This window comes from Rhinolophus hipposideros (assembly GCF_964194185.1).
Source record: "Rhinolophus hipposideros genome assembly, chromosome: 14".
Classification (NCBI taxonomy): Eukaryota; Metazoa; Chordata; class Mammalia; order Chiroptera; family Rhinolophidae; genus Rhinolophus; species Rhinolophus hipposideros.
In genome coordinates, this window is record NC_138060.1 from 62953525 (window position 1) to 62969834 (window position 16310).

Genomic DNA, 16310 nt, shown 5'->3' on the forward strand with positions numbered 1-16310 from the left:
TTATCTCAGTGGTAACAAAATGCTTACCACTTAGGGTGGCACTGTCATCACTCATAACTGACCACAGTGACAATATTGATTTCAATCATCCCAGTCTCTGACTTTCTATCCTTTAGGGCCTGCAGTTGAATAGCCTTTTCTGGCCTCCATCAAAATGTTCTCTATAAGTCAGTTTCTATTTTGTTTATTTGTTTTGTTCTTCAGATTCCACATATAAGTAAAGTGAAATCACATGGCATTTGTTTTTCTCTGTCTGACTTACTCCACTCAACAAAATATGCTCTAGGTCCATCCATGTTGTTGCAGATGGCAAGATTTCATTTTTTAATGGCTGAGTAATATTCCATTGTGTATATGTACCACTCCTTTATCCATTTATCCATTGATGGACACTGAGGTTGCCTCCACATCTTGGCGATTGTAAATAATGCTGCAATGAACATATGGATGTATATGTCCCTTCAAAATAGTGTTTTGGATTTCTTTGGATAGATACCCAGAAGAGGGATTACTGGGTCCTTCTTTGCCTCTTTTTATAGCCTTTGTTTTAAAGCCTATTTTTCTGGTATAAAAGTGCTGGCAGAAGCCATAATTCCTTTGTTGAGCCCGCCCAGTGTGCAGATGCAGGAGGCCACCACATCTGAGTCTCCATCGACCTGATTAACACTGTTCGCTCTACCCTGGTGATTGCCTTGAATTGTTGGCGAAAAATTCAGGTCATCTAATTTTTTCATGCAGCCTTTTTGGCACTTCCAGATAGTAAAATTGGTTAACTGTTTGTCCAGTTGGTGCAAATTCATAATGAATATCCCTCTGATATCAAAAAAGGTTAGCAACATCATTGCAACAAGTTCACAGACTTAATTGTCAGACCTTGTATATTTAAAATTGTTATATCCTCTTAATGAATTGATCCCATTATCGCTATATAGTGACCTTACTTGTCTCTTGTGATTGATTTTGACTAAATGTGTTTTGTCTGATAAATAGCCAACACTACTTTCTTTTGGCTACTATTTACATGGAATATATATTTTTTATCTCTTCACAGTCAGCCAATGTGTGTTCTTAATACTTAAGTGAATCTTTTGTTATGTATAAATTTTATTGGGGAATATTGGGGAACAGTGTGTTTCTCCAGGGCCCATCAGCTCCAAGTCGTTGTCCTTCAATCTAGTTGTAGAGGGTGCAGCTCAGCTCCGAGTTCAGTCGCCGTTTTCAATCTTTAGTTGCAGGGGGCGCAGCCCACCATCCCATGGGGGAATTGAACCGGCAACTTTATTGTTGAGAGCTCACGCTCTAACCAACTGAGCCATTTGGTTGCCCCTCTGGGAGCTCAGTGGCTGCTGGTTGTCTTCAATCTAGTTTTGGAGGGTGCAGCTCACTGGCCCATGTGGGAATCGAACCAGCAACTCTGTCGTTCAGAGCAAGTGAATTTTTTATAGGCAGCAGAGTTTTGATCTTGCTGTAAAAAAAAAAAACACAACTCATTCTCTGTGCCTTTTGTTTGGAGAATTTAATCCATTTTACATGTAAAGTAATTATTAATAGAGAAGAACTTACTATTGACATTAGTTGATTCTTTTCTGACAGTTTTGTAATTCCTTTGTTCTTTTTATTCTCTCTTGCCATCTTCCTTTACAATTTATTTTTTTTGTAGTGATATACTTTACTTTCTTTCCTTTATCTTTTGTGTATTTACTAGAGGTTTTTTCCTTTGTGGTTACAATGAAGTTCACATAAAGCATTTTATAGTTATAGCAAGCAAGTTTAAGCTATTAACTTACCTTCAACTGCATATAAAAACTCCACACATTTACTTCCCTTCCTTCCACATTTCATGTTACACTTTACGTGTTTTTAATATGTGTATATTATAAATTACAACAAATTATTGTAGTTGTAGTTATTTTTACTCCTATTGTCTTCTTACTTTTATACTAGAGTTAATAGTGATTTATGCACCTCCATTACAGTATTAAGGTAATCTAAATTTGAGTACATGTTTAATTTTACCAGTGAGTTTTATACTTTCATATGTTTTCATGTTGTTTCTTAGCACCCTTTCTTTTTAACTTGAAGAACTCCCATTAGCATTTTTCACAAGGCAGGTCTAGTGGTAATAAACTCCCTTTGCTTTTGTTTGTCTGATCTTTATCTCGCCTTCAATCTGAAGGAGAGCATTGCTGGTATGATATTTTTTGTTGGCAGTTTTTTTGTTTCAGCACTTTGAATATATCATCCCATTCCCTCCTGGCCTACAAAGCTTTTGTTGAGATATTTGCTGATAGCCTGGGGTGGGGTGGATGAGTCTTTTTATGTGACAAGTTGCTTTTCTTATGCTGCTTTTGAAATTTTTCATTTGCCTTTGACTTTTAACAATTTGATTATAATGCATCTCAGAGTAGTCTTCTTTGGGTTGATCTTGCTTGAGGTCCTTTGAGCTTTCTGTACCTGGATGTCCATATCTCTCCCAAAATATAGGGGGTTTTCAGCTGTTATTTCTTTAAATAAGCTTTCTGCCTATTTCTCTCCCTCTCTCTCCTTCTGTGACTTCTATAATGCATATGTTTGTTCACTTAGTGGTATCCCATTATTCAGGTAGGCTTTCTTCATTCTTTCATTCCTTTTTTTTTCTTTTTATTCCTCTAACTGGCTAAGTTCAAATGACCTGTCTTCAATTTCCTTGGTTCTGTCTTCTGCATAATCACGTCTGATGTTGTAGTTTTCTATGAATTTTTGGTCTGTCATTGTATTCTTCAACTCCAGGATTTCTGTTTGGGTCTTTTTTATGGTTTCTATTGCTTAATTTTATTGTTTTTATTCATGAATCCTTTTCTTGATTTTGTTTAGTTGTCTGCGATCTCTTGCATTTCATTCAGCTTCTTTAAGGTGATTACTTTGAATTCTTTGTCAGGCAATTTATAGATCTCCATTACTTTGGGCTCAGTTACTGGAGCTTTATGTTTCCTTTGTTGGTGTCATGTTTGCCTGATTCATCATGATCTAAATAGCCTTTTTTGGTGTCTGTGAATTTAAAGGAGCAAACACCTCTTCCCATCTTTATAGACTGGTTTTGGCAAGTAAAGGCCTTCTACTGTTGATTCCCCAGGATTATGGGGTTACCTTCAGAATCACAGTCAAACTGGGTTGAACTGGGTCATGTGGCCTTTGCTATGTCCACAGTGAGGTTCATGGTTGGTAGGCTTGTTATCAGTGGTTTGGGCATGTGTGGATGTTGTCTGGTCCCTGGGTGGACATGATTTCCTCCAGGATTTTGTTCATAAAGCTGGTGCTGGGACAATTGTCGACTTCAGGTCCACAGTTGGTCTGCACAGCAAACCTGTTACCAAGTGTATGGATGGGCGTAGCTCCCATCAAGTCCCTAGAAAAGCTCCTGCCAGGACACTGGGTGAGCCTTGGGCAGATATAAAAGTTTCAATACAGAAGGATATATAATAATAATAATAATAATAGTAGTAATAATAATAATAATAATAATAAATATTTGCCCACCTAATAACAAACCATCAACTATGTGAAGCAAAATTGACAGACTGAAGGGAGAATTAAATAGTGGTACAATAATAGTTGGAAAATTCAGTACCCCACTCTCAATAATGGATAGAACAAAACAGAAGTAAAGAAATGTAGGAATTGGACAACACAATAAACCAACTAGATATAACAAACTTATACAAAATTCTCTGCCCAACCACAACAGCGTACACATTCTCTAGTGCATATAGGACATTCTCCAGATTAGACTATATATTAGGCCACAAATTTAATCTCAATATATTTAAAAGGAAATCATGGAAAGTATCTTCTTTGACTACAATAGGATGAAGTTAGAAATCAGTAACATAGGAAAAATAAAAAAGTTCACAAATTTGTGGAAGTTAAACACATTCTTAAACCACCAATGGGTCAAAGGAAAATCACTGGGGAAATAAGAAAATACAACATACCAAAACTTGTGGGATGCAGTAAAAGCATTGTTAAGAGGGAAATTTATGGCTATAAATATCTATATTAAAAAAAAGAATAAAAGGGGCAGCAGTTAGCTCAGTTGGTTAGAGCGTGGTGCTCTTAACAAAAAGGTTGCTGGTTTGATCCCTACGTGGGCCACGTGACCTGTGCCCTGCACAACTAGATTGAAACAACTACTTGACTTGGAGCTGATGAGTCCTGGAAAAACCACTTAAAATAAATAAAAGTTTTTTAAAAAGTTAAAAAAAAAGAATAACAATCTCAAATCAAAGACCTAACTTTACAATGAAAGGAACTAGAAAAAGAACAAACTACACCAAAATCTAATAGAAAGAAATAACAAGATTAGAACAGAGATCAAGTAGAGAATAGAAAAACATTAGAGAAAAAAATATCAATGAAACCAAAGGTTGGTTCTTTGAAAAGATCAACTAAATTGACAAACCTCTGGCTAACTGGACTAAGAAAGAAAGACAACACTCAAATTATTAAAATCAGAAATAAAAGTGGAGACATTGCTACCAATTCTACAGAAATTAAAAATTTATGAGAGTACTATAAACAGTTGTATGTCAATGAATTAGATAACCTAGATGAATTCCTGGAAGCACAAAACCTACCAAGACTGAGTTATGAAGAAATAGAAAATCTGAATAGACTCATAACTAGTAAGGAGGTTGAATCAGTAATCAAAAACTTCCTGGAGGGTGGAGGGAGGTTGAAGAGGGTAAAAGAAGTCAACTGTATGGTGAGGGAAGGAGACTAAACTTTGGATGGTGAGCACACAGTGCAATATACAAATGATGTATTATAGAATTGTACACTTAAAATTTATATAATCTTGTTAACTAATGTTACTCACAATAAATTTAATTTAAAAAACATTTTTTTAAAACTCCTGCCAAAGAAAAGCCCTGGACCTGATGGCTTCATTTCTGAATTATACCAAACACTTAAAGAACTAATACTAATCCTTCTCAAACACTTCCAAAATGTTGAAAAGGAGGGAATACTTCCTAATTGACTTTATAAGTCCAGCATTGCCCTGATACCAAAGCCAGACAAGGAAACTATAGGAAAATAAAACTCCAGACCTATATCCTTAATGAATATTGATGCAAAAATCCTCAACAAAATACTAGAAAACAGAATTCTACCGCACACTAAAATGATTCTACACTATGTCCAAGTGAGAAATATTCCTCAAATGCAATGGTTGTTCAACATACAAAAATCAGTCAATGTAACATATCACATTAACTGTAGGGGGAAAAACACATGAGCATCTCAAGTGCTGCAGAAAAAGCATTTGACAGAATTTAACCCCCTTTCTTGATAAAATACTCAACAAATGATGAATAGAGAGAAATCACCTCAACAAAATGAAGGCCACATATGAAAAGTCCGCAGGTAATATCATACTCAATGGGAAAGAATGAAACCTTTTCCTCTAAGATCAGGAACAAGATGAAGAAGCCCACTTTCACCATTTCTATTCAGCATTGTATGGGAAGTCCTACCCAGCGCAATTAGGCAAGAAAAAGAAATGAAGGTCATACAAATTGGAAACAAGTAAAGTTATCTGTTTGCAGACAACATGGTTTTGTATGTAGAAAACCCTAAAAGATTACACACACACACACACACACACACACACACACACACACTACTTAAACTAATACATGAATTCAGCAAAGTAGCAAGATACAAAGTCAACACATAAAAATCAGTTGCACTCCTATACACTAATAATGAACAAACCAAAAAGGATATTAAGAAAACAATCCCATTTGCAATAGTATCAAAAAGAATAAAATACTTAGGAATAAACTTAACCAAGGAGGTAAAAGACTTGTACTTAGAAAGCAAAACATTACTGAAAGAAGTAAAGACATAAATAAACAGAAAGACATCAAAATCCAAATGTCATTTTTTGCAGAAAGAGAAAAATCTAACCTAAAATTCACATGAAATCTCAAGGGACCCTGAATAGCAAAAATAATATTGAAAAAGAAGAACAAAGTTGAAGGTCTCACACTTGCTGCTTTCAAAACTTATTACAAAGCTACAGTAATCAAAAGAGTGTGATACCTACCTAAAGATAAACAGATATATAGATCAATGGACTAGAATAGAGAGCTGAGAATAAACCTTTACATATATACTCAACTGGTCTTCAATAAGAGTGCCAAGACACTCAATAGGGAAAGGATATTCTCTTCAACTAATGGTGCTAAGAAAACTGGATATCCACATATTGAAGGGTCCAGAAGAAGGGCCTTTACCGTAAACCATACAAAAATTGACTGAAAATGGATCAAAGACCTAAACTTAATAGCTAAAACTATAAAACCCTTAGAAGAGAACATTGGGGGAAATCTTCATGACATTGGATTTGGCAATGATTTTTTGTGTATGACACCAAAAGCACAGGCAACAAAAGAAAAAAAAATAGATAAACTGGATTATATCATAATTTAAAACTTCTGTGCATCAAAGGACAAAAACAACAGAGTGAAAAGGTTATCCATAGAATAGAAGAAAATCTTTGAAAATCATATTTCTGATAAGGTGTTAAAATCCAGAATACATTAAGAAAGCCAAAAAAAAAAAAAAAAAGAAAGCCTACAACTCAAAAAATACATACTCGTATATAACGATTCAAAAAATGGGTGAAGGATGTAAAGAGATATTTCTCCAAAGAAGATATACAAATGGTCACAAGCATATGGAAAGATGTTCAATATCACTAATTTTTAGAGAAATTCAAATCAAAACTACAATAAGATACCACAGCACACCCACAGGATGGCTATTATGAAAACAAACCAAAAAGATATTAATAAGTGTTGATGAAAATGTGGAGAAATAGGAACACTTATGCATTGTTGATGGGAATGTAAAACGGTATAGATACCACAGAAAATAGCATAGCAATTTCTCAAAAAATTGAAAAATGGAATTACCATATAATTCAGCCATTCCACTTCTGGGTATACACCCCAAAGAATCTGAAAAACAGAGTCTCAAGATCTTTACCCACCCATGTTCACAGCAGCATTATCCACAACATCCCAAAAGTGGAAGCAACCCAAGTGTCCATCCACAAATGAATAAATAAACAAAACGTGGTCCATCCATACTGTGAAATACTCTTCAGCCACAGAAAGGAAGGAAATTCTGACACTTGCTACAATACGGATGAACCTGAAGCATTATGCAAAGTGCAATAAGTCATTCACAAAAGGACAAATTCTGAATGATTCCACTCAGATGAGGTATTTAGAGTAATCAAATTCATAGAGAAAGTTAGAATGGGGGACAGGAGAGGGAAGATTTTTGCAAGATGAATAAAGTTCTGGAGGTGGACGGTGGTGAGAGTTGTACAACAATGTGAACGTGCTTAATGCCACTGAGCTGTTTAATTAAAAATGGTTAAAATGGTAAATTTTATGTGATGTGTACTTTACCCCAAATTTTTAAATAGTGTGTTTTAAAGGTTGGTTGGGGAGCAAAAGATGACACGGGACTCCATGCTGCAAAACAACCGGAGCGTGCCGTTTACAGTGAAGGTGTTTGCCTGAATTTGGCTGACTCGGTGGCCCTGAAACCCCAACTGTCCCACCAGGGCAGACATTGCTGATCCATCACAGGCCCTGCTCGTCCAGCCCCAGGTTCTCAGGACCCTCTTCCGCTCGGGACCTGCAGCTTCCACGGAGCTGATTTAGGAGATGCACGTGTTTGCCCCCATTAGCTCCATGACCTCCTCGAAACAGACCTGACAGCTGGGGACGCAGAGAGTGCAGACCTGGTCATTCCTTTATTGGAAGGGATATGCATTGTTGCATTCTACAAGCCTGTGAGCCCAAAGAGAATTCGAGTTCAAGGTTCATTTGGTTTTCTTTGACGTCGTAATGGCCCTGAATAAAGCCACGCGTGTGGCAAATATGCCAGCGCCAGTACAGCTGGATGATGCGCGCGGCGCGCAGCAACCGGCAGTAGCGCAGGCGGAAGCGCCACATGCGCACCCAGGCCTGCAGCCGCACCGCCGCCCACTCCTGCCGCACGTAGGATTCTAGGTTTGCCCGCTGCCTCTTCTCCAGCAGCGCGGCCAGCGTTTGCTTCCACCAGCGCTGGATGATCCAGGCTCTGAGCGCCGCGTGCAGCAGCGTCCGGCGCACCAGGGTGCCCCGCCACCAGGCCTGGATGGACACGGCCGCTTGCTGCTGCGTTGTGATGATCTTAACTCTTCTGGAGCCTGGGAAGAGAAAAGGGACACGGGAAACTCAGACATGTCTCCCAGGAAGGGGCTTTGATCCCCGATCATCAATCGCCCCTTTCTCTGCCCCTCAGAAGAGCTGTTAACAACAGTGAGACCCAGGCGACCTAGGAAGCGTTCAGCTTGTGCCACTCTGATAAATGGATACATCATCTTGCCCTTTGAGTCTCAGGGTCTCCATCTATAAAATGGAGGTACACCTGTGCCTGCAATCTCACCCGGTTTTACATGCTCTTGGTTGCCCAGTCTAGAGAAAGATACACCATGACCGAGAGGGGAAACCTGGATCTGCCCACTACCCGACTGACATCCGTGGCTCTTCCTTTCAGGCCCCCCCCATCTGCTGGAAAAACAACATCCTTTGCTCCCCCTGCCCTCTCACCTCTAACTTCAGGTTAAACCCAAGACTTGCTGTCTCCCCTCTCCCTCACCAAAGTATTAAGATTCCTCCACCTCACACGTAAGAGCTTAAACACCAGTTAACACATGCATCAGTACAAAGCACACACACACACACACACACACACACACACACACACACACACACTTCTAGACCCAGTCTTTCTGTGCACTGGACTTTGGAAGATAGGGGCAAACACTGCCCCTCTCTTGTAACTCCCAGGCCTGTGTGGTCTGGGTGCACACTCTTTGCCCCCCACCTGCCCCGACACAATCCACACATGTTGGTAAACGTGTCTCAGCCTAAGGAGGAAATGGGGGAAGTCAATCTTTGTCATTCCAGCTCTGTGTATGGAGATCACTCATCCTAGTTTGCCTGGCACACTTGGATTTACGTCTCTTGTCCTGATATAACGCTAAGTGCCCTGTTCACACATTGCAGCATCTCTAGACAATAAACTACACGGTCATAGACCTTTGGGTCACTCCACTGGACTACGAGGGTCAGAGATGTCACAAGTCAAGCCCCTCCCCAACAGAGCAGAGACTAGACCCAGCCACCTGTGGAGGGGAGGGGACGGAAGTGGCAGTGGTGTGGGTGAAGTCACTGCTTGCTTTTGCTCTTTCAAGCTCTGTTCTATCAGTATAACTTCATCATTCTCTTTTATTAGAATTTGGAAAGTTTGCTATCCTTCTGTTATCAGAGTCTGGAGAGAAAAACATGGGAGAAAGTAAAAGTGCCCTCCCCACCACGAGGTTCCAAGTCAACCACACACTCGGCTTCCTGACCTTTCCTAGGACCTCAGACACAGAGCAGGGATCCCATCCTGAGGTGACTATGGGAAACGCACTGCCCTTCCAGAAAGCTTGAATGGACCTGACTGTCTCTTAGAAAACATTAAATGCCCATGGCTTGGGGTAAATGGTCCAGTCCCCTCAGGTCTGCCCTAAATTACCCATGGTTAGGGGCTAGATGTTCCCATCACCCTCAGGTCTGATCTCCTGCAGCCACAACTCTGGAAGCAGGAGAGGAAGAGGGGAGACAGCCATGATGTCATAAGGGCATCTATGACGCAGGCACCGGGCTGCCTCCCAACAGCGGAGCCCCTTCTAAGGAAAACCTAAGACACCTTCCTTTCCTTCCTGCCAGATGGCCAGGATTCTGGCTACAAAGAACGCCCCAAATACTGACCCTTGACACAAAAGTATATAATGATACTCATTAAAGCCTGGCTGGTATTCATTAAATGAATTTCAATTCATAACAATGGATTACTGGGAAACAATGGGAAAGAAGGAGTGTGCTCTCCGTGTGCTGATAGAAAATGCTGTACGAGATTTAGCACGATTAGTAAGTTCATCAAATCACGGAGAACTCTATATAAACATCTGTTTATACACGTGTTGTAAAGGCATTATTTATTTATTTATTTTTTAAGGAAGGCACAGCTCCCAGTGGCCCATGTGGTGATCAAACCGGCAACCTTGGTGCTACCAGCACCGTGCTCTAACCAATTGAGCTAACCAGCTGCCCTGTAAAGACATTATTTTAGAAGGGGGTGGAGATTAGGAAAATATACACATAAATTAGCAGTGATCATCTGAGATGAGGAATTGGGGGAACAGAGTAAACTCCCTCGCGTGGCTGAACCTCCTACATCTGGCCTATCTGTAGGTGACCTAGTTATCAGGCCCCTGGGAGAGCTGGATCCACACAGGCCAGAAAACCAACGAAGCCCCCCGGGACAAGCCAGGGCCCCCAGTTCAGGCTCAAGTGGCCTCAAGTACTCTCCTGTCCTTCCCTTCCCCTCAAGGTCACAGTCAGGAGATGGGTAAGGGTCAGCCACTGCACATGCAGGGCCCCACCTCTGCCTGCTCCTGGCCTCTGCCCCACCTGGTCGTCATGAGGCGCTGGTCCCCTCCCAGGGGCACAGCCTCAAGGGTCACTGAAGCACACATTTGCAATGTGTAGGGTGAATATGGGAAGGTCAGTGTGGAGCTGTGGCGGGGGTGGGGGATATAGAGAAGAGGAGGAGGTCATTTAAGGCTGGGGTGTCAGTATGAAGTTAAGGGGTGGGGAAGGTAACGGCATATCGAAGTCCAGAATCAACATCTTGGCCGGCCGAGCTCCCTCTGAGAGCTGTGAGGGAAGGGTCTTTCCTTGCTACCTTCTAGCTTCTGGTGGTTTCATCGTTGGCAATCTTTGCAATTCCTTGGCTTATAAATTTGTCACTCCAATCCTCCTCCTTCACACAACATGCCCCTGTCTCTTCTTTCTGTGCACATCTGTGTCTGTTCCCTTTATGGAAGGACAGCAGTCCTGTTGGATTAGGACCCATCCTAATTGCCTCATCTAAACTTGACTACATCTGCAAACACTCCATTTCCAAAAAAGGTCCCATTCTGAGGTACTGGAATTAAGACTTCAATATATATTTTGGGGCGGGGGGGGGTGCGACACAATTTAACCCATAACACATAACACCAATCATAAGTCAGTCACTGGCTGCAGGCTTCCCCTTAGGAGAGGACATATCCTTGATCAAATCTCTTCCCTATGGCCAAAGGCAGTCCCCAGTAAGGGACCCAGAAGCAGCTAATATTCCCATCAGCTGTGCCGAGAGGACCCCCTACATCCACTACAATGCACCCCTTTATGTCACTCAGATCGACTTGCTCCCCATAATAAGTTTGTACGTTTTAAAAATAGCTTCTTTGGGATTCATGTCAGCCTTGTCTCCTGGGAAAACTTAGAGGAGAAGGGTGAGGAGGACAAATGTCAGTCCCCAATGCTACAGTTTATTTCCAGGCCATTACCCATGCTCCTTTTCCCTTCCTCTACCACCCTTTCTAGATTCCCCTCACCTTTGACTGGCATTTCTGCTGGTCTAGGCAGTGTGCCTGTGAGGGGAACAGTGAGCCAGACTCTCGCCCTTGAGGGCAGTGATTCTCTGGTTACCATGTGCTGCCCAGGCCATTACACCTGGGCAGCAAAGCACCAGATCTTTCAGTGGATCACCCAAGCAGCACTCGTGGTCTTCCCTGTCCCCCGCAGTGTGGCAGCAGGCCCCTCCCCTTGCCCTGATGATCAGGGTTCAAGCAGCCACACACATTGCTGTGCTGTAACTGATTTTTTTTTTTTTTTTTAGATTTTATTGGGGAAGGGGAACAGGACTTTATTGGGGACCAGTGTGTACTTCTAGGACTTTTTTTCCAAGTCAAGTTGTTGTCCTTTCAGTCTTAGTTGTGGAGGGCGCAGCTCAGCTCCTGGTCCTGTTGCCGTTGCTAGTTGCAGGGGGCGCAGCCCACCATCCCTTGCGGGAGTCAAGGAACTGAACTGGCAACCTTGTGGTTGAGAGCCCACTGGCCCATGTGGGAATCGAACCGGCAGCCTTCGGAGTTAGGAGCATGGAGCTCTAACCGCCTGAGCCACCGGGCCGGCCCCTGTAACTGATTTTTTATTACCAGTGCATATCCATCATGTCAAAACAAGAAAAGTGGACTTTAAATGTCGCACTTTTAAAACAATGGCAAAGCATTGTGTTCATTATGCAATGACACTGTAGCTGTGCTAAAAGAATATAACAGTAGACATCTACATTACCAGACTAAGCAATCCACAATATTCCTAACTCACAAAAAAGCAATGAACATAACATTTCGGAATTTTTAAACTTTAAATTTCATCGCAGCAGGATTTCTTCACCAAAAAAAATAAGAAAATGAAAATGAGTCTGCCAGCAAAGTAAGTTTCCAAATTGTTAATTTGTTGGCCAAGTGAGAAAAGATGTTTACTAGTGGTGAGTTAATTAAATCATGTTTAATTGCAGCAGCTGAAAAAAAAAATGTGTCCAGAGAAAATAAACTTAACGCTACTAGCCTTTCAATGAGAATAGCTGCTCCAAGAGTTGAAGACGTTTGGAACAAAATCAATAATCAATTGAAAACAAGCCAAATGATTTCAAGTGCATTTCTTTGATTCTTGGTGAGTTGACAGATGTTAACAATCCAGTTCAACTGTTGTTCACTGAAGGGGTGATGGCCAAGTTTGAAGTGACTGAGGAATTTAGTCTCTATGAATAGTCTTCATGACACAAATACAAATATTTGTTGAAGAGGTTGAGAAAACACTAATTCAGTCCACCCTGAAGTGGAATCTGCTAAGATATGATAAAACTGATCGTGGTTGTGGACTGGGAAAAAAAGGCTTGGTTGGATAAATTTACAAAGTTTATGAAAATATAAAGAACTTAAAGCCTATGGTTAATCATCACATTATTCATCAGTGTTTCCAGGAAACTGACCAGTAAGTCTTTCACCAATGCTGAAAAGTATACAGTATGTGCCTCCTATCTCAGGCCACTTCTCTGTCTACACAAAGTGGGTGCGTAGTCTGTAACTGTGCCCATGGAGAGGACTTTCCCTCACCACTGCCTTTCACATCTACCCTTCAATGAGGCTGTAGCTCGGCTGCGGTCTATTTGCGGACGGCATAAACATGCGAAGCCTCACCGTCCATAAACCAGGCTCACACGTTTTCCTCTATGTCAGCTGTCCCAAGAGGTTCCCCATAAGCCCACCTGCGCTGAGAGGGATGGTAGCAAAACAGTAGTGGGGTGCTTGACAGTCGAGGTTACCGCCTATGTCGTTTGCTTCTTCACTTTCCCAACGTCTGTTCCCATTGCTATCAGTGAGCTCAGGGAGGAGTGTCACACTTCTTCAGACTCAAATGGTTCAGGGTGATTTGGGAATTCAAGTTTGGGGGAGCCATCATCTCAAATGATTCCATCCCCTACATCAGAGTTTCATTCATTCTCCTGCCCTGATCTTGGCAAAGCACCCCATCTTGGTGGAGAGCTTAACCCTAAGAGGTTGGGCACTCTGAAGCTTAAGTCCTGGGCCTGCCCCTCCGCTTTCTTTATCCATCCAATGCACATAGGAGCCTCTTTACATGCTATTAGTCAGGCCCTCTGACTTTCACATTTGATTTTAATTGACTATTATTTGCTCTCAGCATTTTGTCTTTTTCTAGAGCTCAAATGGAGCTTAGAAATAGAAACCAGATCCTTTGTAATTAATTGCCCCATACCTTTCAAATACCTGCTGTGTCACACCAGCTGGTGCTTTCCCTGCCTCCTGTATATGACGCCAGTTCACTACCTGTGAAAGAGTTAACATTTAAACCACCACCTTACGTTAGCCTATCTGTGCTGCACTTACCACCAGTGTTGGTGCCAACCAGGCAAAGATGAAGTGAATGACCCTACTTCAAAGCCTCATCTCATAACCTGCTTTCTCAGACAAGCTCTGCATCAGTCATTTCAATTTGGCTTCTCCAGGAAAGGAGACCCTAAGAGTCCCAGAGAGCAGTTTCCAGGCTCTCGGCCTCACGTGGAAAGGTGCTGGCTCGGGTAGTAGATGGCCGTCAGCTGTTACCAGTTAGCCATTAGCCACTGATAGAACTACCATGGCTGAGCTAGTAAGCGCGGATTGCAGTTAGCAAGTTGGTTGGTGGGCAGAGAAAAAGCAAACTGCAGATTGTGGATTGTGGTGCTCCTGTTTCCTGTGTCTCATCCAGCCGCCATGAGACTATAGCGGTAGGACTCCCCCACCTATGGCTCCGCGGGTGTGCCTTTTTGGCCTCACCATGTCCTGCGTTCTTATGCGGGGAGCAGGACCAGAGATCCTGCCTGCCGTGGAGTTCAGTGTTCAGGATGTTTATTACAGAATGTCCTTGGGATCAACATCTGTGGGAGGAAAAGGGAGGACACTAGAATGGGTAGAGGAAGAAGATTCTGTAACGTGGTGGACAAGCCTCAGCAGGCAACACAGAAAGTTCTGATGCTGAAACGGACCATCAGAATTGCCCCACACTGAGTACAAATGGCCCAATCTGTATACAGTCATGTATACAGTCATGTGCCACATAACTTTCTGGTCACTGACACTGCACATATGACAATGGTCCCATAGGATTATAATGAAGCCAGAAAATTCCTATCACCTAGTGACATGGTAGTGATGGTAACATTGTGGGACGACACAGTACGTGTTTGTGTGCTGCCGGTGTAGCTAAACCTACTGCACTGCCGGCTGCTAGTCACACAAAAGTATAGCACATGCAATTATGTACAGTACGCAATACCTGATAATGAGAGTAAACGGCCATGTTACTGGTTTATGCATTTACTACACTTTTTATCATTGCTTTAGCGTGTGCTCTTTCTACTTATTGAAAAACAGTTTGCTGTAAAACAGTGCGCCAGGTTATGCCGGCAGCAGCCTCATCCATCTCCTGCTCGCTGCATCTCTTGATTGCATCCTTTTGCTTGTGTTTGATTTCATCTCATGTTGTTTTTGCACAGTTCTTATAAAGCCCACAGTACTGGACAGTATGTCCTGGGCCTCATATTCACTCACCGACTCACCCAGAACGACTTCCAGTCCTGCAGGCTCCATCCATGATAAGTGCCCTATACGAGTGTACCATTTTTTTCTTTTATACCATATTTTTACTGTACCTTTCCTGTGTTTACATACATTTAGATACACAAGTACATACCGCTGTGTTATCATGCCTACAGTGTTCAGTATAGTAGCAGGCCTAGGAGAGGCAGGCTATTCCCCCATAGCTCAGGTGAGTAGTGGGTCATGTGATTCTATCCAGGTTTGCATTAGTGCACTCTGTGATGTTCACACAACGATGAAATCGCCGAACAACACATTTCTGAGTGTATCCCTGTTGTTAAGCGGCACACCGCTGTACCCCCACCTGAATCAGTCATCGTGGGTGATGACTGAAGGGCTAGACCTAGGGGGAGGCAGACTCTGTATCTGAAGCAACCCCTGAAGTGGCTGCAGCCAGCATTCCTGGGGGCTGAGGCAGCAGGTCCATCCCTGAAGGGGAGTCTGGGTAGAGCATCTCCACATCCATCACAAGCAAGAGCTATTTAAGCCAATATGAGAGTGTTGTTTATCGTGTGTGTGTGTGTGTGTGTTTGTGTGTTTTAGAATTTCTTTTCTTAAAAAATTTTATTGGGGATTATTGGGGAACAGTGTGCCTCTCCAGGGCCCATCCGCTCCAAGTCGTTGTCCTTCAATCTAGTTGTGGAAAGTGCAGCTCACTGGCCGATGGGGGATGGAATCTGCAACCCTGTTGTTCAGAGCATGCGCTCTAACCAACTGAGCCACCCAGCAGCCCCAAGAGTGTTGTTTCTTAATAGGTGGATATTCCCAATTCACATTCATTGATTCCTAATATGTATGGACTCATTGCCATCTTATTTTCTGCTTTAAATCTGTCGTATTTTCTTATGGTCTGTTTTTCTTTGTCTCTTGTTAGATTGAGTTGTCAGTGCATTTTGTGGTTGGAGAGTTTTTTCCTTCTACTGTTTTAGAAATTGTAAGCTGCTTACCCATTTCCACACCTCACTTCTTCTTCACCAAAAAAAAATTATTTTGGGGGGGATCAACATTCCTCAGCTTCCCTTGCAGCTGGAGTGGTCATGTGATACTCACTGACCAATCAGATGTCAATGGGTGGGTCTTTTGGGAAGCTCTTTCAGGACTCAAAGCGGTCCTTTTTGTCATTTTACCTTAACTCTCTTCTTCCCTGAAATGTAGATGTGATGGCCAGCAC